At 41.4% G+C, this 27,297-nt stretch overlaps 1 long non-coding RNA gene across 1 annotated transcript; it reads right to left on the bottom strand.

Moving 5' to 3' along the window:
- Positions 1–4,982: 4,982 nt before the first annotated feature.
- Positions 4,983–27,056, bottom strand: LOC120743442. Its single transcript, XR_005698194.1, has 3 exons — positions 26,040–27,056; positions 22,991–22,996; positions 4,983–4,993 (listed from the first exon to the last, which is right to left on the bottom strand). It is a non-coding gene; the product is annotated as an uncharacterized LOC120743442 (long non-coding RNA).
- Between the last annotated feature and the right edge of the window lie 241 nt (positions 27,057–27,297).

Genomic DNA, 27,297 nt, shown 5'->3' with positions numbered 1-27,297 from the left:
TCCATATATATCAGGTATCATACAAAAATAAAAATAGCTTTAAATAAGTCATGACAATAAAACAATAAGACTTTAAGGACTTCTTCTTCATCTTCTTGTCCTTAGCGGGCGACCAGCGGCGGTGGTCTGCCGCACAACCAGTACGCTGCTGTAGGCGCCGCAGGTTCTCTTGCTTGACCAACGATTATCTTCCACGCTTTTCGATCTAAGGCGATGGTTCTTGCCTGCTCGAGGTCAAGTCGAAGGGCCTTCAAATCATCCTGGATTTGTTTCATCCATGGACGCTTGGAAGGTCCCAAGCCCGGCTGTGAAAGGAGGAGGGTGGTCGCCCTGCCAAGGCGACCAGAACCGATTAATCGGGGAAACTTGGCTCGAAACCAATGGAATCTTTAAGGACTTAACAACATTACTTCAGTTATACTGCACCAACATCTCTGATACATTAACACTAAGTATTAACTATTCTAAACATGAACTACTGTTACAGCAACAGACATGGACTACTGGTGTCCCACACTACAACCATGAAGGAGCCAAACACATGCCTGTTCCTCTCATTAACTGAGATAAACTGCTGACATATTTGTTTTACATCTATACTGTCCAGTCTGTCCTGGTGGACATGGCAACACGTTATTCATAGTTACATACAATTTTAGACTGATGTGGGCCAAAGCCTAAAATGATGTGTTTGCTGTTCTCGTCGGCTCAGATATTGGAAGTTTACACAGCTACATTCTCGCCTGAAAATATGTTAAACGTTTATTTTGCGACCCAGAAAGTGTAATAAGAGTAATACTAAAACTAAGTAGCTGCACTAGTAGTAGCCATTGTTGGAAACTGGAATTGGCTGGGCCAATCTGGGATATGGTTTTTCAATTTTGTTGTCCGGGTGGAAAAACGGGAGAAATTGGGGAGAATGGTGGCTCCGGGAGATTTTCGGGAGGGGCACTGAAATTTGGGATTCTCCCGGAAAAATCGGGAGGGTTGGCATGTATGGCCATGTATGACGGCCACATTTCATGAGTGAACTTGACTTTAAGTGACTTACAGCTTTCTTTGAAAAATACTTTCTTATATCCAGGTTCTTCCTTTTTTGCTGCCATCCTCCTCTCCTCCCTGCAGGTCCTTGCAGCGCAGGCTCGCCGCTGCTAAAATTAAACAGAGCTCCCTGAAAGGCACAGCCAATCACATTGGCCATATTTGTCACATGAGGACTCCAGTAGAAAAAGTAATTTAACTCTTTCTGCACCGCTGGGTGAATGAGACGTTGACAGATCGTTTTTTTCTTTCTATCGGTTGTTTTTCTTTACTCGAAGAGATCAAATTATTGGTTGGGACAATTCAATAATCGCTGGATATTGGTGGGGACACGTGCCTTTCGTCCATGCCAAATCTACGCCCTTGATATATATACATATGTATATCAATAAGAGATGTGCAAAGCAGCAGGTATTTGTATCTGTATTTGTATTTGTTGAGGGGGGAAAAGTATTTGTATTTGTATTCAAGTAAAATTCAAAATAGGTGTAAAAATCAAATTTTTTTGTGCTACACTCCTAATTAACGTTATAGTGTAAGTATTATTTAATTATATCCATTATAGTAAGTATGGATATGCAATATTAGTTGATGTTTTTGCATAAATCCAGCAATGAACATGCAACAAGGAACATAATAGAAAAGAAAATAACAACAGCCATTGACTCATACATGGTTAAACCAACAACTTATAAAATGCCATTGTGAACATTATGAACCTCACCACCACCTGTCCTTAATGGAGGACACTGAACAGACAGCGAAACTGACTTGCAGTGGCAGAACATATTACATATCACTTTGGATTCATCTGCACTGACTGTAAAATGCTTCCACACAGAACTGGATCAAGTTGTTTCGGCTGGTGGAGGACCAAGAGATGGCTCAGCAGCAGCAACACTCTTTTTCCATTTGGTTGCCCAAATCCATGTGGGGAGTTTCAACTAAGTTAATGATTCATAGTCTGAGTCTAAGTTAATTCGACACAACTACGCAAGCATTGTTTTATCCTTTACACCAAACTTTAACGTTACTCTGTCAACAGCCTATTGTCTAAATCCGCGGTCCCCAACCTTTTTTGCGCCACGGACCGGTTTATGTCAGGCAATATTTTTGCGGATCGGTCTTTAAGGTGTCACGGATAAATACAACAAAATAAAACCAGTACCGGTACCAAAAAAACTATATATATATATATATATATATATATATTCATAACACACGGGAAAAGACACAGGGAAACTGAGGTAACGATAAAAGCAATAAATATTAACGATAAAAATGAATAAAAACCCTGAAAACCATAAATTTCACACCCGAACCTCATCACTCGCGGCCCGATACCAAACGACTCATGGACCGGTACCAGTCAATGGCCCGGGGGTTGGGACTGCTGGTCTAAATTACCGAGCTAAGAGAGCTACGTAAACAGAGCGAACATGAGAGCACTCGACCGCAGACGACACTAATAATGCAGTGCAATGGAATAATCTCCCGATCTTCGCAAAAGTCATAAACTGCCTCTGGAACCCAGTTAAGGTACAAAAAAATCTATTTAACAAAAATAGTGATGCAGTTTTTTCGCTCAGCCAAGCCTCTCTGTTGCTGTGTGCAGCAGCCCGTGTCAGTCACCTCTTCACACGTCACTCATCCGCTCATGCTCTGCGGTCTCATAAGGAAACTCAGCTTTTTCATAGAAAGTTTTTCTTGTTCCCGAATACAAATATTTTTAAAAGTATTTGTTTGAAATAAGTATTCGTAAAAAACATGATATCCATGCCTTTCCGAATACATTATTCGGGTTTGGCTCCACCCCTAATATCTATATAATTCCCCTAGGGCGGTCTGTCCTTCAAGCTCGGGTCCTCTACAGAGGCCTGGGAGCTTAAGGGTCCTGCGCAGTATCTTAGCTGTTCCTAGGACTGCCCTCGGACAGAGATCTACGATGTTGTTCCTGGGATGTTCTGGAGCCACTCGCCTAACTTGGGAGTCACTGCACCTAGTGCTCCAATTACCACTGGGACCGCTGTTACCTTCACGCACCACATCTTCTCGAGCTCTCCTCTGAGCCCTTGGTATTTCTCGAGCTTCTCGTGTTCCTTCGTCCTGATGTTGCTGTCATTCAGAATCACTACATCTATCACTATGGTCGTCTTCACCACCATTTTGTCGGTCTGCATCTGGAAGCCCCACAGGATCTTAGCTCGGTCATTCCCCACCATCCTCGGGGGCGTCTCCCATTTTGGCAGGGCTCGGGGGCTTCCAGGCCGTATTCGGCACAGATGTTTCTGTATATATACTATGATGGCCACTTGGTTATGCAGTTATGTGCTGGATTGTCTCAGGGGCATCTTTGTATATATATATATATATATATATATATATATATATATATATATATATATATATATATATACAAAGATGTATGTCGATAGATAGATATGAGGTGAGGTTAGATGATGTTAAAGGCCACCTTTATGCTGATCCTTTCTAGGATTGCTGTGACGACAGTATATATGAACTCACTACTTTAAGTTATTCTGGCAGTGGAGATGGTGCCTAGAGCAGTGATCACATCTGTAAGCATGCCCCGTTGGGTTGGTAGCTTGTCATTGACAGCTCACTAGATGCATCCATCATTACAGGGGGCTGGGTATCACCTGGTTCAGTTACACTGCTTTCTTCTACCAAGGTTTGTCCACACTGTTCACTATTGTTCCTGTTGTGCTTTAGCATCTCAATCTGCAGCTTTAAAAGCAGCTGTCTTCTATTAGTATTGTTGCACTGAGCTAACAGGTGCTATTAAGCGCTGAAATCTCCAACAACTGAACAGTATAGTGAGCAGGTACAATGTGCTGGATGTGTATCAAACTTTGCAGATTGCAAAGGGTCCCTAAAGTCAAAAACACTGGCTTGTTTTCAGTACTTCTCATCACACTTAAAGAATATTGGACAGAATGAATAAGAGGCATATGATGAAGAGAAAATAGCATGTTCTCTCAGTTATTGTATTATTGTATAGTTATTGTAAACAACATCTCTATTTGAGTGGATTACGCTATTGTTCTCAGTATAGACAGTCTATCCGTTCATTGTGTGCATCAAAGGAAAGGCAGCTGGAGTTTGTTTATGTGCTGTCTCATCATCATTTTTATCACTGAAGCTCCTATATTCAAGTATCAGGGAGTGACATCACAAATAGTGTGAGAGTGCAGAAAAACAAATGACTGAATCTTGCACATGGCAGTCTGTCTTTGAAATAATTACCCCACCAGAAGGGCTATATTGAATTTAGGAAGCAAACCCTCCCTCAACCACACACTCTTTCTTCCACATCACAAAAGGAAAACTGCGACTTCAAACTGGCTGAATCATTTGCTGTGCTTTCCTTTTCATCATATTTAAAGCTTGCTTTCAAGAGACCACACGGTGAGCATGCAATTAATTTCATTTTTCAAGTGGCAATGAAAACACTTTCAAATAAAATCTGGAAGTCACTGCCAGACACCCAAGCTGTGTCTGCTGTTTGAAGAATAAAAAGTAAATTCTGCTAAAGATGAATTCCTTTTAAAATTCATTTCAGTTTTATTTTCTTTTTAATCACTAAGGCCTTTGTTTTGATTTGTGCATCAAATAGGTTAAAACTGCTCTTGATAATGTTGACGCTGCAATCATTTTAGTTGACCAGTATGAGCTGGCAAACGTGTACCTGCTGATTTGATGTTTCCCAGTAAACTAAAGGTTATCGGCCCCAGTTTCAATGGTGAGCAGGTGGAATTGTCAATAAAATGAGGCAGCACAGAAAGTTTTAGTGGAAAATCTGTGTTATACTTGTAGTAGGAATAGACACTCCAAAACAAGCAAACAAAAAAAAAACTTACGTTACTAAGTCAGAAAATCAGTTTGGCTTCATTTGTAATTAAAAATTACAGTAAGGTTTCATTTACAGCTGCTTTTTTACTGTATGGACAATTTTAGTTCAGCGTACAATTACAATTCATGACATGAGATTATGAAGACTGCATTACGTAACCAGTGTTATTTTTTTCTTCTCATTAGCTGTCAAACAAATGGTTGTCATATCATTGTGGTGAGTCATTTCAGACAATCACCAACTGCACTCTAGGCAGTGTGAGAGGGGCCTAAAGTAAGCAGCAGCCTGCTCCCTCCAAACAGAAGTCACTCCCCATAAACTCCCATGTCCAACAGCATGTTTGTTTTTCTGTGAATGCTGCTGTGATTTGCAGCTATATAAATAAAATATAACAGAATGAACAATTTTGTGGTCTGACATTTTCTTTAAAACTGACATGCATGCCAACTATCATTGGGCAAGATACTAAGATAGAGACACCAAGTATGAATGTGTGTGAATGTTAGATAGAAGCACATAGGAAGGGAAAGACAGTGCTGGTGTGAATGAAGCGCCTAGGCACTATATAGGAACCATTCAGCACTTACAGTCCATCAAAGAAATGACTGCTTTTAATGAGTAAAATTGTTGCATTTTGCAGTCTGTTATGTAGCAAGTATCTGTGTCTGTTTTGTTTATGAATGTAGCTTGTAACCGAACTTGCTGGCATTTTTTGATAACTTCACCTTGTTATCTAAATATCAGCATTTTTGTCCTCACTAAAAAACATGGAAGCAGCCAAAATACAAATACTCTATGTCTATGACCTCAATTCCATTACTTCATTTATTCACCCCATCCTTTGTTAAAAATTACCCAGCCCATCTGTTCACTAATAAGCCCCCCTAAGTCTCACAGTGTTGCAGTAATGTGGCATAACAGGAATATGTAAGAATTATTGATTAAATAAAATAAACAAAATCAAATAAAAATGATTACATTACTACAAAGCAATGGCAAAGAATACTTTGTTAAACAATCACCCAGTGTAGTTTGCATTGTGGAGCAATGTATTTATCTATTTCTGAAACAAGTTGTAAATAAGTATTGTATCCATACTTCTTATGTAGTCTGTGCTATGAATTTTTGGGTTCAGCCCCTCTATTTGACGAGGTGTCACTATATGGGGAGACCTCAACCAAGGTTAGTCGGACGAAGTCTTCAGGAATATCATTCCCTCTTTCTGCTGCTGGCATTGTGAGTTTTGGCTCTACAGCCACAAGCACAGCTTAGCTGTTTGTAGATAGAAAACTCTGTGTAAGATTAAAACATATGCGACTATTATTTCTGCACAGGATCAAACCTTCTCTTATCATAAATTCCATTAAATCCTGATTGAAATTAATTGGAATCATCTATTAGCATCATGGAAATGTAAAGGGACAGACACTAACCCCAGCTTAAATATTTTAAGGCATGCATTCTATTGTGTTCTAGTTTATACCTTGTTTTATTTTTCATTATTCTATTCTCTGGTTTTGCTTTATGGTTAGGTCTTCTTTTGTAATCCATAATTATTATATTCATTCTCTGTGTATGAGTTTTCCTGCCATCCTGTGATCCTTCTGTATATAATATTCTGCTCAGCACATGCACAGCATAGTTTGAGTCCCAATATCTTTGTGAAATATGCACTGAAATAAGCTTAACCTGTTACTCACAATAAAAAAAAAAATGAAATGAATGTCAATCTGTCTTAAAGTGGTAGACTGTTTCAGTTAGCAAAGGCAAAGGGATGCTACAAATGTGAACTCTGGTGGAAAAAGTTGCAAGGTACGTTTAAAAAAAAATCACATCATGTTTGAAACATTAGTGAACAGAATTAAGCAACATTATAACTTTAAAAAAGGTTTTATGAGGGTCAAATAATTTTCTAAAAACAGATGATTTGGCCCTTTATGGTAAACCTGAAGCTCGTACACTGAAAACGCCTATTTACAAAAAAAAATAAAAACTCTTCTGATCATTCATTGTTGTGTATAAGATACATTTAATGCTATTACATGGAACTGATGCTATAATAATTTCACAAATATAGTCGATCAAAGCCAAACCAAACAGTTTAAAGGTTATAGACAGATACAAGTTGCAATTCCAGGATGATCAATTTATAATTTCAATGAGATAAAAAGAAAATCTTATGAACATTCATTACTAGTAACATAAAATTTGATCTTATGTCATCATATGCTTGAGGAAAAAATATGATAAATGTGCAGCTGCATTATTAAAGAAGGTAATTCTACTAACTGGCATATAATAATAAATTGACATATTACACACCTTGTAACCGTGCATGATTGATTGATTGATTGATTGATAGTACTTTATTTATCCCGAGTGAAATATCTCACTTAGGGATTTTCTTTCTGCTTAACAAACAATAGATGGGCTATGAAACCTGTTGTGGGGCAAGGCCATGCAGTGTGGGGAGGTGGTGCTATATGCTTTTTGGATATGCCTTTGACTTATGCATCTCAGACTACTGGGTTGTCTGTTAGAGACTGTTTCTTGTTCAATCGGGTATAAATATCTCATAAAAGGGTTTAATTGCAATTGTCCACAATTTCAACCAAGTCAAAATGCAAACATCTAACGCTCACCGACCATCATCCTTCTCTCAACAACACGTTGTTTCAGAAACAGCAATGCATCCCAAGACCCTCGCAACCAATACCAGTTGTGTGTTAGCACAAGTACAGACATCTGCCCGTGTGACAGGCTGGAACGGTGCTACCTCTGTCCAAAGAGTGTGTAAAGGTGTGAATCTCAGAAATACAATATGTTTCTTGAATTAAATATACACCAATGTCTAATGTGAGATTATTATATTATCTTATGCCACGTTATACCCCTAATTAAAGATTGTGAAATCATTATGTAGTTTTAGTTTGCATTATTCTCCTGACTTAGAAGAAGGTGATAACTATTACACTTATTAAACTGATTTGTATTACATTAGACTGCTGATTTATTGTGAATGAATGATATTGTTTTATGATGCATTATACTGCTGAGGTATAAGAAATACTGTTTTCAGAGAGTCATCGCCTTTTTTGTCTGATTAGAAAAGAACAGAACATACTGTACAGGAAGCCAAGGTCATAACTCAGGTTCACTGAGAGAGAGAAAGAATGTGGATGTTTAGGTTTTTATGACTAGGTGGAGGGCGGCTGAAGCTATAAGAATGTGAGGAACGCTCAGACACTCCCGCGCTCATCTCCCCTCCAGATGGTTTATGCTCATAAAGTGTTGAATTGTATGAAATAAAAGATTGTTGATTGAGCAATTATAAACCGAGTATTGTCCTTCCTTCAGCCCAAAGATCAAAAGAATTGGGAGGATTTAACAATTTGGTGCTGCGTGACCCGGATCTTTGGTGTGCTGAGGAAGGCAGATTTGGCCTGTGGTGAGATCGTGAGGCAAGGCGAGCAGAGGACCGGTCCACATATAGAAAGGTAAGCACAGCCTGTTGTATTATAAATACCAAATGTGCATACTGGAAATTCTAAATTAATCTGTTCGCTAAGTTACATGTATTTTCACATTAAATTGTCGGTGTCTGGTTTTCGGCACGCGATACTAACATCATAAGTTGAGGCTGAATTCCAGTGTCATAGGAACTGGCTCTAGCAAGAAACTAAAAACATTCTACGTTGAGACTAGAGTTGCAGCCCACGTTACCTTCCACATTTAACTTTGTCTATGACTGGCTTTTGTGGCAAGAAACTGTAAGTTGAGCTCAGAGGTTTCTGTGTGTGTTTCTGCGTGTGAAACATGAACACGGTGACAGTGACGGTTAATGTGTGAATTGGAGGACACTAGTGCGAAGACGATATTTTAAGACCTAAGGTTGATGCCTAGTGGACCTGTGGAAATTGATTTTGTTCATGGTGTGGCAACCCCCGTCTGTGGACGCACAGGCAGGTCCAGCGGTGTCTGGTTAACTGAGGTGGCGACTTGGGAATTAAGGACCCCGCATTAGCTACAGAATAACACTGAAACTGCTGTGTAATCACGAGTTTACATTTATTCCGGAATAGAACAAGATAATATTTTGAGTTCTATATTAGTTAAAAAGGTTGAATTACTCGCTTCAGTGGTAGAAGTTGTTGATTGCTTTGTGCCTGTCCCCTGACGAGTATGTAAAATTAAATGAGAAAGAGAGAAAGAGGGTAATTTGGAGCCACATAGAGATAGACAGGCTTAATTGGGTGACATTCTCTGTGGTGTAAAGAAAAAAGAGGAGTCAAAGCAGTAACAGGTGAGTAGTGGTGTGAAATATGTTGGGTTTTAAATTTGATGTAGAGAAAGGAGAAATAAAGGGAGAGTGGAGAATTATGGAGAAGCAGAGAGAGGAATGTGTTGTGAGACTGGCATGCAGTTTGCGCTGTAAAGCTGGGCGTGTTGCCTGCTTGTCTATTTAACAGTGATGAAAATGATATTAAATAAATCTCTTACCGTGTGTTCACACCGAACGCGATGGGCGCGTGAAAAAATCCCCAAACGCCCCTAACTTGACGCCTGCACATTCGCAACCTCTACGCGTGTCCAAGAAAAATCCCTCGCGCCCCCAAATATCATATTTTAACGCGCGTGAACTGGAAATGTGTCAGCTGCCGTTAAACCCCGAAGAAGAAGAAAAAGAAGCAGCAGCTGTGTCCCAGAATTCATAGCGCGGCCCAGCGCAGTTTCCAACAATGGCGGCAGCTAGTTAGGTTTAATGTTACTCTTATTATTCTTTCTGGGTCACAAAATAAACGTTTAACATATTTTCAGGCGAGAATGTAGCTGTGTAAACCTCAAATATCTGCTCAGTTTATCAGGACACCACATATTTTCAAAAGCGCTCCGACGTTTTCGGAGATGTCTGTTACCCACTAGCTCGATAGCTAGCTAGGGGCTAGGTCACTAGCGCAGTGAGAACACTGGACTCCCCGCAAATCGTTTTCAAACCCACCGCCGTCTTTCGCTACTCAGGTTAAATATATATGAGTCACTTAGATAACTTAAAATGTTATTGTTTGGCTTTTTTTTAGTATTTTATTTCCTGAGTAAATCAGTTTGTCTGAGATTAAAGTTATAGTTTTTACACAGCTGAATAAACGTCAAGCAGACAGCTGATTATGAGAAGTGTGAGATGCTCCAGAATTTACTCCGGTGTCCTGTTATATTTTAGATAGCAAGGAGTTTATTAAACTTCACCCAAACAATCTGCAAATTTCATTAAAATTTAATAAACTATCATCTTGTCTTTATTTTTAGTTAGCAGAGACCTGAAACACTTAAAGCTGTAAGCTAATGATAGTTATATAAGAGCAGATGCTGCTGGTGCAATAAGCTGTAGTTTTACGTCCAATGGATGATGATCTGATTAGTCGACTAATCGCAAAAATAATCGGTGACTAGTCGACTATCAAAATAATCGTTTGTGGCAGCCCTACTGTCTAGTGGACAACTTCATGGCTGTGCCTTCACCTGGAGACTGGCGGTCCATCACAGAGGGATTCCAGGAGCGCTGGAACTTCCCTCTGTGCTGTGCAGCACATATATCATATAGGAGACACACACATTGATATACACTAAATATTTATTTCATTTCTTTTTTGTGGTGTCCAAATTTATGCACCTGCTTGATTTTGTTTAAACAATTATTGAACACTTTTTGTAAATCCAGTAAACTTCTTTTCACTTCTCAAATATCACTGTGTGTGTCTCCTGTATGATATATTTAACTGACATTTTTTATTGTAACAACCAACGATTTATACAGGAAAATGATGTCTATTAACAAGGTTGCCCAAACTTTTGCATCCCACTGTATCAGTATATTTTGTCATTAGTATAATATGAAATAAATTCTTTGCTGTGTAGTAGAACTGAGACATTAGTCATTATAAAAATTTATTTGAAATAATATTAGAATTCTCAAACAGAAAAACATTAAACATAAATATATAAAATATAAGTATTTACAGAGAGACAGGAATAAAAAGGACCAGCTGCTCTCCAGAGCAGGAACAAGGCTGAGGAGGAAATGCACAATTGGAGACTGGTGTGGACTCTTCAGGGACACCAGGATGGCCAGCTCCAGCGCCGATGGACCGTCCTGGGACCCGCCCCTCATCTGCCTCGGAGCCGTCCTCCCCTGTGGGCCTGTAAAACAGCACAAAACACAAAGAAATGAGAAGGCTGCTACTAGATTTTAATTTCAACATTGAAAAAAAAAAAAAAAAACAGGATATAATCAGGGGTTCTCAGAATAACTAGCCCCTGGCCACGCACTTTATACACTTTTTTCCACACACACACACATGAACATTGGTCACAGTTCTCACAATTGATTCTCAAAGTGCAAACCTTTGTAGATTGCAAAACGTAAAAGTATTATTATGCCGCGGTTTGTCTTCATCTGCCTGCCACTTTCGTGCGCCTTTTCCCCTCGCGGTGCAGGTCTCTATTTCCGAATGAGGCTCATAGTTATGGGTGTTTTTGTGCTGTTTTTTCTATTGGACGTGATGGTTATCAAAACCAAACATGATAAATTTGGCAAGCGCAGGAGACACGACACGGAGGAGATTTGTCAATCAGGCTGCAGAATGCAATGCTGTACGGTGCAGAAAAAAGAAAAAGGAAATCAAAAAAAAAGAGGCAGTGACGGATGAACAGCGGGACCACTGTGTGCTGTTTATTAATAAACAATAAAATATATTCCTAAATGACAACATGCCTAAAAGCAGAACGGTATTTGTACGTCAGTGGGAAAATAGCGGTGGCTTGCTAGCTTTTGTGCGGCTTCCCCGGGTCAGTGAAAACTTTAGAGAAAACTTAAGAAAAATGAATGAACTTACCAGGTTGCCCGATCTCTTTACATATCTTCCTCCAAGCTCGTCCTTTATATTCCTGTCTCGGTCCAGAAAGCAGCTGGTGTCACGGCTCCGGGTTGTTTGCTACGGCATTGATTAGTCTTCCTTCTATTGAAGAATAAAGGGCTTTGGCTGGATCTGCCCCTTTGAACTAGGTAACAGCCACGTCACCAAGCTCCTGATTGGTTGTCGCGGCGCGATTTGACGCTGGAGTTCAGATTTTTCCAACTCGAGCGGGGGACGCGAAACGCGTGTATGCACAAAATGCAACACATAAACTCACGCGCGTGGTTTTTTTCGCGAGTCAAACGCCTGAAACGCGCTACACTCACGCGCGTTTCAGGCGTTTTGGCGTTTTCGCGACGCAAATCTGCTTCCGAATTTTCGCGGGAGCCGCAATCGCGGGTCATCGCGCCTTTCCATTGACTTTACATGTAAGCCTGACGCTCTGCCCGCCTCTATCGTGTTCGGTGTGAACACACCGTTAGTGTGTTAATACAGGTGGCTATGGACCTGGACCAACCGCCCACCACAAGCACAGCGGCCAGAGCAAAATTATAGTAATGGGAACCACACCCAGCAAGAATCAGCAGCTGTGGACGAGACAGCAGCGAGGAGAGAAGTAGAGGAGAAATTAATAGAAGCTGTAACACGTAAAATTGGGTTGAAATTTGGGGCCAACGGACTTGTGGAGGTTGGGAAGGCGTCCGGAGCATCGCAACAAAAGGTGAAACAAAAACACACACAAGCAGAGAAATGTGAGAGAAAGGCACCTTTGAAGGAAACGCCTTCTTTGGAGGCAGAGAGAGACTTTGCCGGATCTGCAGCTTCACTGAACACACATAAAATTAACCAGCCTACAAACGCACACACACGCAATGAAAAGCAGCTTACACTCATGAACACGTGAAGATTTTTCAGCAAGGTTAAAGCAGTGAAATTTAACATACACCTGTTGTTAAATGGTGAAGTTTATCCACTACTAACAAATAAACTCTCTGGGTTGCAGGACAACAACTTAGTTTCAAAGAAAAAGAAAAGAAAGAGACTGGTATGACCAATGTTACGGATTCAAATATTGGGGATGGATACAAGAGGAAAAACCACAATAACAACACTGGTCCGGCCGAGTTGAGTCAAACAATGATTTTAATGATCACACGCGTGGGAGATGGACACCGTACGCAGACAGCATCAGATCTCAAAATGGTGGAGCGTTGATCAAACTCTTGTAGCCTCTAGTGGCCCCCACCTAATCATAAAAGCCTAAACATTCACATGCTTTCTCTCACACAGCGCCTAAGCTACGACATTGGCTCCCTGTTTATCTGCTCCTGCTGAGATGGGGCAGAAAACTCCAGTATGTTCTGTTCTCTTCCAATCAGACAAATAAGGCGATGACTTTCTGCAAACAGTATTTCTTATAACATCATAAAACAATATCATTCATCCACAATAAATCAGCAGTCTAATGTAATGCAAATCAGTTTAACTAATGCAATAGTTATCACCTTCTTCTAATTCAGGAGAATAATGCAAACTAAAACTACATAATAATTCACAATCTTTAATTAAGGGTATAACATGGCATAAAATAATATTATAATCCCACACTCCCCCTGATGAGCTCTTTAGAATAGAGAGCTCACCAACACCCTATAATCCAGTGTGGCCGGGTTCATTTCTTCTCACTCCTGAGGCCCTTTGTCCCCCTGTTGGGCGAACCATATGTGAGATGACCTCTGTGTTTCCGCAGTTCAGATGCAAGAAAAACTGTTATTACAACAGTAGCAGGTACAGATGACACCTCCATCACTCCCCAGTTCTTCCACAGCTGTATTTTGGTGCTACCTTATACCCTTCAGACGTACTCAGACTAGAACCTCTGTCCAAGGAGCTTTTAGCCTTTATTTTATTGCTGCAGCCACCAGTGCCTTCCAGTTGGATGATCCTCTGCTCTTCTTTCTTCAACCTCAGGGGTTAGACAACCCTTCAGTCGTGGCACAGATCAGGGGATTATTCTGCCCCGATTTCAAACAACGATCTGTGTATCCTCGGGTCCTGTGTGTCCTGTGTATCCCCCAGAAAAAGGAACAGGAACGTGTCCCCCTTTTGCCCAAGAGCCTCTCGAACCTCGTTGGTCTGGTGTTCCTGGATTTCCGCCAACCCCTTCATGGTTATTGCTGTGTTTATGGGATCCATCCTTTGAGGTGACTAATCGGAGCCCAAACGCCATGACACTTGGACCCAGTTGGTGTCTCAGCAGTCACTGTGTCTGTCTCTGCTGCGAAGGATCCTCGTATATCTGTGACCTCGTCTGGTGTCCGTTCCTTTCTCTGTAAGAGACAGAAAACCAAAACACCTCTCTTCCTAGCTCTAATAATCTAATGTTGTTATCTACTGATCTTCTGGTAATTCAGAATTGGTTTAGAATATTCAGAATGTCCCAGGGACTTATTCTAATCATATCCCATGTGTGTGTAAGCGTGTTTGCATTTAGCCTTCTGCACTCAAGGCATTTCCTGCACTTTATCAGTCCGGACCATCACGCCGAACGAAGCTTATGACCTTCAAAAGACCGAGTGCCAACTCATTATAAGCACATTTGCAAGGTGTGTACGAAAATTATTAAAACCACTCATTTTAACAAAAGACATCAAAAACAAATTAGCCATTTTTAACTCTAACATTTGCCCCCCGTTTACACAAAAATCATGTGTTTGCTTCCGCCTACTGTCCCACGGTTTCCTCTCCAGTGTGGTACTCAGCTTCTCATGAACACAGGCATTTTATCATCTAAACGCTATTCAGTTCATTTCAATAATTAATGCTTAAACATGAAAATAATGATTTATGCTTCTCACTGATTCTCTAAAAAAGTCCGGAAACCTCTTGGGTCACTATTATCTTAAGTTTTACCACACCTAAGTTATTAAAAACACAAATGAAGTCATAAAAATGTTCATTTAACCCTTGTTTGATGTTAAAACTCAACTTCCCCCCCTTTTTTGACACATTCCCATGTGTCAAATCAACGGAGCTAGAAAATCAAAAGAAAAGGTTAGTGACCTCATATCTTAGAAAGTATGAGACCTTCTCCTATCCAGTGTCGTTGCTCCAGTCCTGTCATCCTGTGTTAGGGAATGAAACCAATTTAATTGGCATGTTAGATCTGTTCAACTCCTGGCTCCGCCCAGAGCCTGCGTCCGCAGAATCGCCATGAAACAAAACCTGTATTAATATGAACTTCACTTGAATATGAACTTGTTGACACAGCAAAGGAGCATGCTCTCCTTCTCGAGGACAGGCACTGACTCCCACTTATCTCCTGGAGCCAACTGTCCCTTATGGAGACACAACATTGCAGCTACAAGGTTTTGCAGATTGTTAAGTTGATCTGTGTAATGCTCTGAACCAGGTATGTAATATTAAATGAATGTTGTTTAATCAACTGCCACTACTTAAAACTTAGCAAAAGACATAACTGAATAAAAGATCACAAAGAAAAGCATGATATCAGTGTTATGTAAGTGCGTGCAGCCTTCCATGCCCAAAGTCACTCCAGTCCATAGATCAGCCAAACATCGCGTTGACTGTAGCTTTTAACCCTTATTAACTTGAGCACAACTCTATAATGAGCAACAAACTGCAATATGTATAACAATGATCATGGTTACACCTGCAATGAAAGATCATATGATTATCCTGACACCTGTAAATAGAAGATTAACCTGAGGTTATAACAATCACTGTAATACAAATGTTAATGTAATGTCAAAAGCTTCAATAAATGATCAATGCAATGCTTGTTATATGATTCTGATGTAACAATAATGCTGATGCTAAAATAACAGTAAAACACCCCCTTTTATCCCGTTTATAAACTTGACACATAAACGTTTATAAATGCCTCTTTTAATTTTATTTCCCCCTGTTTTCCCCTCACTGACCACAGCAGGGGAATCTATGTTTTGATTCAGCCATGAATGCAGCTCACCTGATTCATCACTGAGCCCCACCGTCACTGGCGTCTGACAGGGTGGCGCTGCATACTCTTCCTTTAATGTCACTATTTTCAATCTGTTAATTAGAGTGCTTAAACATGAAGTAGACTACGTCCACAACAAGTCAATACAGCTGTAAACGTGGCCAATTATCAATGTATTACCAATCAACAGTGTTGGGACTAACGCGTTATTAAGTAACGCGTTACAGTAACTACATTATTATTGTGGTAACGAGCACGGTAACTAGTTATTATGCCAAAATCAGGAACGCGTTACTTGTTACTGGGATTTAGATAGGCTCGTTACTCGTTACTTCGTGTGGTGGCTATCGCGGAGCTTCCACAGATTCAGTAACATTAGCAAGTGGTGGAGGCCAGCAGGTGGATGAAGGAAAAGGGATGCAGAAGGAAAAGAGACCCGAGGCGGCCGCCGGTCCAAGTGTGAACTGAACTTCAGGTAAGCAGTTATGACCTGCAGTCTCTCTGGGTCAGATATAAACCAAGTTTAGGTGGAGTTTATTTTCATTATTCTGACTTTTTCCGTACTGCGTGCTAGCTAGCATGACGGAGTTTCTATACAGCTGGGTGGGTGCTATGAAGTTAATGATGTTGAACTTTATTTTGTTCATAAGTTATTAGAGTTGCCAACCGTCCCGTCTGGTATTCAGAGAAAATATTACACGTTTCTTATTGAGGTGAAAAGGAACAGTTTGTCCCGTAATTCAGCTACAATGGAAAAGGCACAAAGCTGGAGTTATTCTGTGTCTTTATGCCTCTTCTTCTCTCATTCTCTCCCCTCCCTCTCCCGTTTCTACTTCAATCATGAAACTGATCAATGATCAGCTGATCGGCTTTTCCCTCTTGTTTATTTATCGCCCACTTTGCGCCAGAAAGAGGAAACCAGCGGATGTCGCGGTAAACAACAGCAGCATGTTTAAGCTTGATCAGCTGTTGTTAGAATTTATTTTATATTCATTTCTAGTATCAGCTGATGTTTGCTGGAGCCACAGCTGTAAACCTGCTGGTCATGATATGGTTTGGTTATCTGGTGAGAGGGAAACATGAAGATGAAACCAGGAGATGTCCTTACTGAATCATCAGAGCTGAACAGGTGATGGAGAAACAGGTTTACTGTTTAGGTGACATGAATGAGTTGAAGGGAAGTTATGAACTGTTTCTGAGAGACAAATAACACCAGGATCCTTTTCTAAGTAGCTGACAGTTGGTAACTGTGCAGGGGCGGGTCTAGCAAAGTTTTGCCAGGGGGGCCAGGTAGGGCATTAACAGGGAGAGGGGGGCACAAAGAAATACTTTTCTTTCTTATTCTCATTTAAAATGTCTCGCTTTTAAAAAATAATTATCTGAATCTTACAACAAACGATTGATAGATTGATACATATATACCATCAAAAGAGTGTACATCACTGTCACAACAGTGTTTATTTTCATTCAAAGGCTTTATGATTTTTCCTATAATGGTGGGCCGGTCTATAGTCAAAACGCCCGGGCCAATTTTCTGTCCCATTCCAGCCCTGTATGCAGCTCATCTGCAGTCTGCTGTTGCCTACATCTTCCTATTCAGAAGGCAGAATTTCCGAGTTCTGAGTACAATCAAAAGCACCACGACTGCAGTTTTTGTGTTGGATGTAAAAGGCGCACATGGCGCTGTGACGTAGGCTAGAATCATGGCAGCAGTCAATGACGGTCCAGGCGTGGGATTTCTCTCGTGGAAATATGCACATTATCTTTTCCTTTCTATTGGTAGGTGGCACAGTGCACTTGTGGCAAGTAAGCAAGCTAGAAGACTGGCAAAGTTATGGAAGAAACACATTAACAAGAGAATTCTGAGTAAAACCAAAGTTACTTTCCCTAGTAACTAGTTACTTTGAAAGTAACGAGTAACTTGAAGTAACTGAGTTACTTTTGAGAGAAGTAACTAGTAATGTAACTAAGTTACTATTTTAAAGTAACTTACCCAACACTGCCAATCAATAACGAAAAATAGCTTTTATTTTATGCATGCTTTTAGTCAACCACTCACCCAGAGGATCTCCAATCCCAGAAATTTCCTTCTCCTCATTTATTGAGTCTGTCCTCCTTCCATGCCCTGGTAACTGGTTCATCCAGAGCTGTATCATCTTGAACTATACATACAACAAGCCAAACCACACCTTGGTCACACCAACCCTTTTCCGCCCTGAAGATGTTCAACGCCATCTTAGTCTGGACTGTCAAAGGTGACTTTAACGCTGAATGTTCCGACAATCCATTTTATAACATTTCCTGGTCAGATTAGCCAATCTCTGCACCAGGGTCTTAATAGTTGAGTGTGCTCCCTTCTCAAGGTAAGCTAGGTTAGCCTTCTTGTGTGAGCTTTTCAAGTGCACTTTAAGGTTTGTGGGATTTTTCCCTTTAGAAATGTCCCTCATTTGCCCCTCAATTTGTCTCTTTCCACTACAAGACACTTGCTTTAACCAAAGCACAGTCATACTCAAAGTAATCCCAAATTGGTTCAAGGTTCAAGGTCAAGGTTCTTTATTATTTGTCACATGCATAGTTATACAAGTATAACACACAGTGAAATGTAGCCTGACACGCTCCTCGACATGTGCAAAAATTGGGGGGGGGTGTAGAGGAAGAACATTAACACCCAGCACGCCCCTGCGGGCGGTTTTTTATCCTTCAAGCTCGGGCCCTCTACCAGAGGCCTGGGAGCTTGAGGGTCCTGCGCAGTATCTTAGCTATTCCCAGGACTGCGCTCTTCTGGACAGAGATCTCTGATGTTGTTCCCGGGATCTGCTGGAGCCACTCGCCTAGCTTGGGAGTCACCGCACCTAGTGCTCCGATTACCACGGGGACCACCGTTACCTTCACCCTCCACATCCTCTCGAGCTCTTCTCTGAGCCCTTGGTATTTCTCCAGCTTCTCGTGTTCCTTCTTCCTGATATTGCTGTCATTCGGAACCGCTACATCGATCACTACGGCCGTCTTCTTCTGTTTGTCTACCACCACTATGTCCGGTTGGTTAGCCACCACCATTTTGTCCGTCTGTATCTGGAAGTCCCACAGGATCTTAGCTCAGTCATTCTCCATCACCCTTGGGGGCATCTCCCAGAGGTGGGACCAAGTCATTGTTTTGCAAGTCTCAAGTAAGTCTCAAGTCTTTATCCTCAAGTCTCAAGTCAAGTCTCAAGTAATGTCAGGCAAGTCAGAGTCGAGTCTCAAGTCACTGGTGTAAAAGTCCGAGTCAAGTCACAAGTCTGAAATTTTGAATTTCAAGTCCTTTCGAGTCATTAAAAAAAAACGAAAAAAAGCATGTTGCAGTTATATGCTAAATGTAAATATTAGACCATGTAATTTTTAAATCTGTGTTTTTCTCAACACATGACAAAATAGTGAACTTAGAAAATATACACAAATTGTGAAATTGCACCTCTTTAGAATGCAGCTCAATTAAACCTAGCTCCAAGAATAATTTTCACCAACATTTCTGAGATAAGCTGCATGTTATTCTTGGATGCGGTTGTAGGACCAGCTTTAAAATCGCATGACAAAAATATCATACACATTAAAAAAAAACTGCATCACCAACGTAGCCTGGAAAACATTTGCTAGTTAGATGAAGTCAGCTATCTCATCGTAGCATATTTATATGCATATTTATAATCATACGGTTCTTGGAGTGAGTGCATACACTCATGAAGTTTAGTAACTTCAGGTCACTGCAACAAGCCCAGGTACAGTTTACCGACGGATGGGTGCAGGACCTTGAAATGCACCGTGTAGAACGAAAGACCATCGTACATATCATAAGTTTACCAGTCTCACAAATCGTCTTCATAAATACACATTCGTTAACCGTTTATTAATAGGACCTTTGAGCTCAACCATAATTAATTAGTAGTGGAAATAATTTCTGGTAGCATCACAGAAATGTAGCAGTGACAATAATATTATGTTAATAATATTATTAATATATTGTATTGTATATATAATAATATATTGTATTAATAATACAATATATTATTAATATGCTGTAATCGCACTGGGCAATTAGTGATACAAAACAACTGTTTTACCCTGTGAATAAAAGTATATGTTTTTGTCAATGTACCATGGTAATAACAGAAGCGAAACGCAATATTGTGTCAGGACAATTCACTATTTATGCACAATAAACAAAGGAGCATAGCGCGACAATTTCTGTTCAGCGCCAGACTTACTTGTAACCTATATCACCAATTATGTTAAGAAAATGACGCATTAACTACAACAGCAGACTGACCTTTGTGGAAATGCTTGGAGCAGACTAACCTGTGAGCTGGAGTGTTCTGAGACGTTATATTTGGTCTTTGAATGGCTGCAATCCAGTCGCCTCTTTGTTACTTCGGAAACATGGCTCGAACAATTTCTCTTCAACGACGTAATCCGATAACAACCGATCTCTTTACCCGTCGGCTTCCCGTGGCTGTCATGCGACCGGCTATTGCAGTTAATAATACAACAGCTTCTTGACATTTTTGTGTTTCTTTTTATCGCTGTATAACAGATTTTAATTGAAAGCCTGCGTGCGCTAGTACCTCTTGCCACGAGTTCCCAGAATCCTTTGCAGTTCTACCCGTGCATGACGTCACATTTTCAATCTCTATATAATATGCATGTTAAATTTTATATTTGGGGTGAAATATCAAGTCTTTTCAAGTAAACCGGTTCAAGTCCAATTCAAGTCCCAAGTCATTGGTGTAAAAGTCCAAGTCAAGTCACAAGTCTTAGAACATTTTTTCAAGTCAAGTCTAAAGTCATAAAATTAATGACTCGAGTCTGACTCGAGTCCAAGTCATGTGACTCGAGTCCACACCTCTGGCATCTCCCATTTTGACCTCGGGACTTCCAGGTTATACTCGGCACAGATGTTCCTGTACACTATGCCGGCCACTTGGTTATGGCGTTCCATGTATGCCTTGCCTGCTAGCATCTTGCACCCTGCTGTTATGTGCTGGATTGTCTCTGGGGCATCTTTACACAGCCTGCACCTGGGGTCTTGCCTGGTGTGATAGACCCCAGCCTCTATGGATCTTGTACTCAGAGCTTGTTCTTGTGCTGCCATGATTAGTGCCTCTGTGCTGTCTTTCAGTCCAGCTTTGTCCAGCCACTGGTAGGATTTCTGGATATCAGCCACCTCCTCTATCTGCCGGTGGTACATACCGTGCAGGGGCCTGTCCTTCCATGATGGTTCCTCGTCTCCCTCCTCTTTCTTGGGTTTCTGCTGCCTGAGGTATTCACTGAGCACTTGGTCAGTTGGGGCCATCTTCCCAATGTATTCTTGGATGTTCGTTGTCTCATCCTGGACTGTGGTGCTGACACTCACCAGTCCCCGGCCCCCTTCCTTCCGCTTAGCGTACAGCCTCAGGGTGCTGGACTTGGGGTGAAACCCTCCATGCATGGTAAGGAGCTTTCTTGTCTTTATGTCAGTGGCTTCTATCTCCTCCTTTGGCCAGCCTATTACCCCAGCAGGGTACCTGATCACGGGCAGGGCGTACGTGTTGATGGCCCGGATCTTGTTCTTACCATTCAGCTGACTCCTCAGGACTTGCCTGACCCTCTGCAGGTACTTGGTGGTTGCAGCCTTTCTAGCGGCCTCTTCATGGTTCCCATTTGCCTGCGGGATCCCCAGGTACTTGTAACTGTCCTCTATGTCTGCAATGTTATATATATATATATATATATATATATATACACATATAGTATATACACTGGGTGAATGTGCAGTAGTAGCAGCAAGTAGGTGAATTCTGTACATTAATATGAATAGATATCTGACTATTTTACAGGATAGACAATATAAACATATTTAAAATTAAAGGAATTGAAATGTACATTGTGCCTTGGTTTAGTGTCTGGAAGAGTCCTGTCTCAGTCAATTATAGATGATGTGAGAGGGCGGGTGTGTGTGTTTAGGGCACGGATGGCTTGGGGATAGAAGCTCCTCTTGAGTCTCTCTGTCCTTGCCCGGAAGATGCGGAACCTTCTACCAGATTGCAGAAGTTGGAACAGTTTGTTGCCAGGATGGGACGGGTCCTTCAGTATCTGCGCTGCTCTAGTCCGGCATCTCCTGGTGTAGGTGTCCTGAAGCGGGGGGAGAGCAATCCTGCAGCAGCGTTCTGCTGTACGGATCACTCTCTGGAGAGCTTTTTGGTCCTTCACACAGCTGTTCCCGAACCACGATGTCATGTTCTGTGTGAGGATGCTCTCCACAGCGCCTGTATAGAAAATCCTGAGGATCTTTGGAGAGACCCTGAACTTCCTCAGTTGTCGTAGGTGATACAGGCGCTGCCTAGCCTTTTTGGTCTGGACCTGAATGTGGGCAGCCCATGTCAGGTCTGAGGAGATGTGGACACCAAGATACTTGAAGGACTGCACCCTCTCCACTGGAGCTCCATTGATGATAATGAGCTTGTAGTCTCTGTGCTGACCCCTTCTGAAGTCCACCACCAGCTCCTTGGTCTTGCTGACGTTCAGCTGGAGGTGGTTGTCCTGGCACCACGATGCCAGATTCTTCACTTCATCCATGTAGGCCGCCTCATCGTTGTTGGAGATGGCACCCAACACCACTGTGTCGTCAGCAAACTTCACAATGGTGTTGGAGCCATGGGTGGCCACACAGTCTGAAGTGTAGAGGGAGTAGAGCAGTGGCGAGAGGACACATCCCTGAGGTGCTCCTGTGTTGATGGTGATGCTGTTGGAGAAGCACCTGCCCACCCTCACCACCTGAGTTCTACCAGTGAGGAAGTCCAACACCCATGCACACAGACGGCTGTTAAGTCCCAGATCCCTCAGCTTTGTGAACAGTCTGCAGGGCACTATTGTGTTAAACGCTGAACTGTAATCAACAAACAGCATACGCACATAGTTACCCTGTTTCTTGTCCACGTGGCTGAGAGTGGTGTGTAGGACGTGGGCGATGGCATCCTCTGTGGATCTGTAGGCGAACTGCAGCGGATCTGTGGTGTCTGGGATGGCGGAGGAGATGATGTTCTTCAGCAGCCTCTCAAACACCTTCATTACTACCGAGGTCAGTGCAACTGGCCGGTAATCGTTCAGGGATGAGGGTTTGCTGTTCTTGGGCACAGGGATGATGGTGGATCTTTTGAAGCATGTGGGGACCACAGACTTCGCCAGGGACTCGTTGAAGATGTAAGTGAACACACCTGCTAGCTGGTCAGCACAGCAGCGCAGCAGACGGCCGGTGATGCCGTCTGGCCCCGCCGCTTTCCTTGTGTTCACTCTCCTCAGTGCCGCTCGGACGTCATGCTCCGCGATGCTGGTCACCGGTCTCTCGCTGATGATGGACTCTGAGGACTCTGGCGCTTTCTCCCGACTTTTCCTGACATGATTCTGCGCGTGGACGGAGCAGCAACACAGACGACTCGACTAACGTACTGCCACCTTGAGGGGGTTGGGAAGTGTATCTGTAACCGGAAGGTCGCCGGTTCGATCCCCGGGCTCTCTGTCCTGGTCATTGTGTCCTTGGGCAAGACACTTTACCCTGCCGCCTACTGGTGTAGGCCAGAGGGGCCGATGGCGCGATATGGCAGCCTCACTTCTGTCAGTCTGCCCCAGGGCAGCTGTAGCTACAACTGTAGCTGCCTCCACCAGTGTGTGAATGTGAGAGTGAATGAATAGTGGCATTGTAAAGTGCTTTGGGTGCCTTGAAAAGCGCTATATAAATCCAATCCATTATTATTATTATTATTACCTGCTGGCATAATGAGACACAGCAAGAAAAAATCTGGAAACTAAACTTCATTTTCACCCTTGACTATTGTATGACACGCACACATCAATGAAAACTAAACACATTTTTGCTATAAATTCAGTTAATTTTAGTTAGTTTTGTGAACACTCATTACAGTTTTAGTTAGTTTTCCTTTTTTTGTTTTTATTTTTATTTCCGTTAACGAAAATGTTTTTTCACTTCTAATTTTCGTTATTTGTTTTCTTTAATAATAATAACCTTGTTCTGCACACTGGAATAAACATAATCAACATGATCAACATTTTACTGCGTGTTATTTCACCATCTTATCGATTCAAATGCTCCATCCTTATGTGGTTTGCGACATTATGTTTATCCACTCTGTCTCTAAATGTTTGAAGAATTTTTCATATTTGGGGTCAAATTTTAAGAATTTGACCATACGTGAAATTTATTGTGTTATCACCCCCTTCGGGGCTTACCTTTCCCAGTCTTGATGATATTCCTCCCTATTCTTTGCAAGTACCCCCTTTTGGTGGCGAGAACTGTTGGCGTGGTCAAGTGGGTGCTGTAAAAACAAAAGCTCAGGACAGAACAGTCATCAGTCATGTACTTACATACAAAATGAGCATATATTGAATTTCATATTGATCCTCTGAGTGTAATGGTACATTTTAATTTGAATTTCTCAAAGCTAAACACAATAATTTTTCTTTATTTTGCTCTTGTTCTTGTGCAGCACCACCTCTCAGAACATGCCCCTGTCGGTTCTATCCTACTTTTAAATTGACTATTTCAATGAAAGGACCTAAATGACGGGGACCAGTGTTTATTATTACATATCTCCATTTTGAGTGTGACAAGTCTACCATTTCCCTGTTATTCATAGATATTAATAGAGTTTTTTGGCTTTTTTTTCCTCTATAAAAGTTAATTGACTCTTTACAGTGGCCTGCTATGGTTAATAATAACATGTTCAGTCATGAGTGAAATCAAACCTTTTCTTCCCTTTAGCATTTAACATTCCCAACAATATAATGTGATACATTAGTCGAAACACAGCTACTAAAACACAATTTTCTCAATGCAAACATCAGTAACTCAAAATTAGCAACCAAAGGGTTAAGTCTGCAGTTCACACTCATGTGAAGCTACAGCCTCCCCCTTTAGTCTCTGTCATCCTTCTGTTCTTGCAAAAACAAAACAAAAACAAAACAAAACAAAAACAGACGAACAGGAAAATGATGTTGTGTTGGCTGTGTTATTCAGAGAGGGGAGAAACAACGGGGCCAGGCCCTGTGTCAGCCTTCTCTCCCCTCCTTTTTTTGTTTTTTCTCACCATATAATCAACTCATAACCCACCAAGTTGACAGGACAACAAAGGTACATGTTAAAATTCTTAAGATCATGTTTAAAAGCCCAAAAAAGGAATTTTCCTTCATTCAGTAATCATTTGTATTAATCCATCAGCAGAAAACATGTCACAATTTGAATCTTTTAACCACTAAATTTGTCGTGTCATCACTGGTTGGTCAGACCAGTGTCTTTTTTTGAAGTTAAGTTGTTGTCCTGCAACCCAGAGAGTTTATTTGTTAGTAGTGGATAAACTTTATCATTTAACAACAGGTGTATGTTAAGTTTCGCTGCTTTAACCTTGCTGGAAAATCTTCACGTGTTCATGAATGTAAGCTGTTTCTTCATTGCGTGTATGTGCGTTTGTAGGTGGGTTAATTTAACTTTTTTCTCAAACGAGGCATTCCTCTAACACGTGCCTTTCTCATACATTTCTCTGGTTGTGTGTGTGTTTTTATTTTGTTTCCCAAATTTTGATTTCCCACCTTAAATAACAGCATTCCATGTCTTCAGCCAGGAGTCAGAGCCTGCTTGTGAGATTTCAGGGACACATGGTGCCAATAACAATTCAGCCAAAAACTTGCCTGAAAATTTCCAGTGATGGTAACCGATAACTGGAGGAGAAGATGTCCTTTAAGCTTCTTTTCCGGGTGGGGACAAAGTGAGGTCAAGCTGTAAACTTTTGAGCCAAAGCTTGGCCTGTCTGTCGTCCCAATTCTGTTAATTAATCCTTTTGCTGCTGTACTCAGGTTTCCAGGTTGAGAGAAATCCACCTGTATTAACACACTAAAACATTCACTTAATATTTCTTTTCTGAGAACATCCATTCGCTTCATCTGCCTAGATTTTACTCTCTCTCTCTCTCTGGGTGCATAAACATTCACCGTAGTCATTCAAAACCTTATTTGTAATATTATAATCAGCAAAATCAGCGTTTTAATTACAGGCATGTATCATTGTTTGCAAATCATAATTATAAAACTCAAAAACACGCTAAACAAGAAGCAAAAGTCCTCTGTGCGCTTCACAGCGGCCACCTCATTTGCATGTTCACACACAGCTCTATTGTTTTATATTACACAGACGTCTTATATTTACAATCACTGTCAGGCCTGACAGCTTTAGCGCCTACACAATTTCGACAAATTTAAGTTAACGGTCCAACCGAAAAAGTCCAACTTTTTTGTGATCAATTAACCAGTATCTGTCCAACAGTTTCTGGCCTAACTCAATTTAAAAGTGTCCAACACCCAAGGTCCAACCTTTGCTGCCCAAAAAAAGCGCAGATACCGTTCCAAACGGTAAGGAGACTCTAACTCCTAGCTTATTCCAGGATGCCCTGTACCCCACAGTCAAGCCAAACTGAACTAACCCTGTTCGCCGACAGGTCAAGGGCGCGCGTCCGCGGCCAGGAGGGAGCGTAACCTCCGGGCTATGCGCTTCTTAGCAGTCCAACTGCCGTTCTTGAAAAATTTATAATACTTTGAAACAACAGTCAACACCCCAAAACAAGAGTATGACTGACCCAGGTCCAACCTGTCTGACCAATGGGGACTCTAACCCACAAAATGACCAATTCCCTATCAAACTAAATTCACTCAGCAGTCCAACTGCTTTAACTTCAATCAGCAGTCCAACTGCTTTAAATACACAGTACTGTCACTTTTAACGTTTCATTATCATTACTTCAGCTTCAGTTCTCATGAGATTTGTTTCATCAAAATCAAAACAGACATCTACCAGTAATTTCAGTGAGTAGACTTTAATTTTATCATGACCAATTTGGCACACTTTGGAAATAGATTCAACAGGTAGTGCCTTACCTTCGTATAAGCCGGCTTATGCCCACTCACGTCAGACCACTGGCTTGTGCCTGTCCGTTCGACAACCTCGGACCGTCCAAACCTCCAACTTCCACCCCAATACCACAGGACGAGCCCCCAAACTGTTACGGATTCAAATATTGGGGATGGATACAAGAGGGAAAACCACAATAACAACACTCGTCCGGCCGAGTTGAGTCAAGCGATGATTTTAATGATCACACGCGTGGGAGATGGACACCGTACACAGACAGCATCAGATCTCAAAATGGTGGAGCATTGATCAAACTCTTGTAGCCTCTAGTGGCCCCCACCTAATCATAAAAGCCTAAACATTCACATTCTTTCTCTCACACGGCGCCTAAGCTACGACCTTGGCTCCCTGTTTATCTGCTCCTGCTGAGATGGGGCAGAAAACTCCAGTATATTCTGTTCTCTTCCAATCAGACAAATAAGGCGATGACTTTCTGCGAACAGTATTTCTTATAAGTCAGCAGTATAATGCATCATAAAACAATATCATTCATTCACAATAAATC

The sequence above is a fragment of the Simochromis diagramma genome, unplaced genomic scaffold, assembly GCF_900408965.1.
Source record: "Simochromis diagramma unplaced genomic scaffold, fSimDia1.1 OVJJ01000715.1, whole genome shotgun sequence".
In the NCBI taxonomy this organism is placed as follows: Eukaryota; Metazoa; Chordata; class Actinopteri; order Cichliformes; family Cichlidae; genus Simochromis; species Simochromis diagramma.
This window is presented reverse-complemented; position numbering and strand designations above follow the sequence as displayed.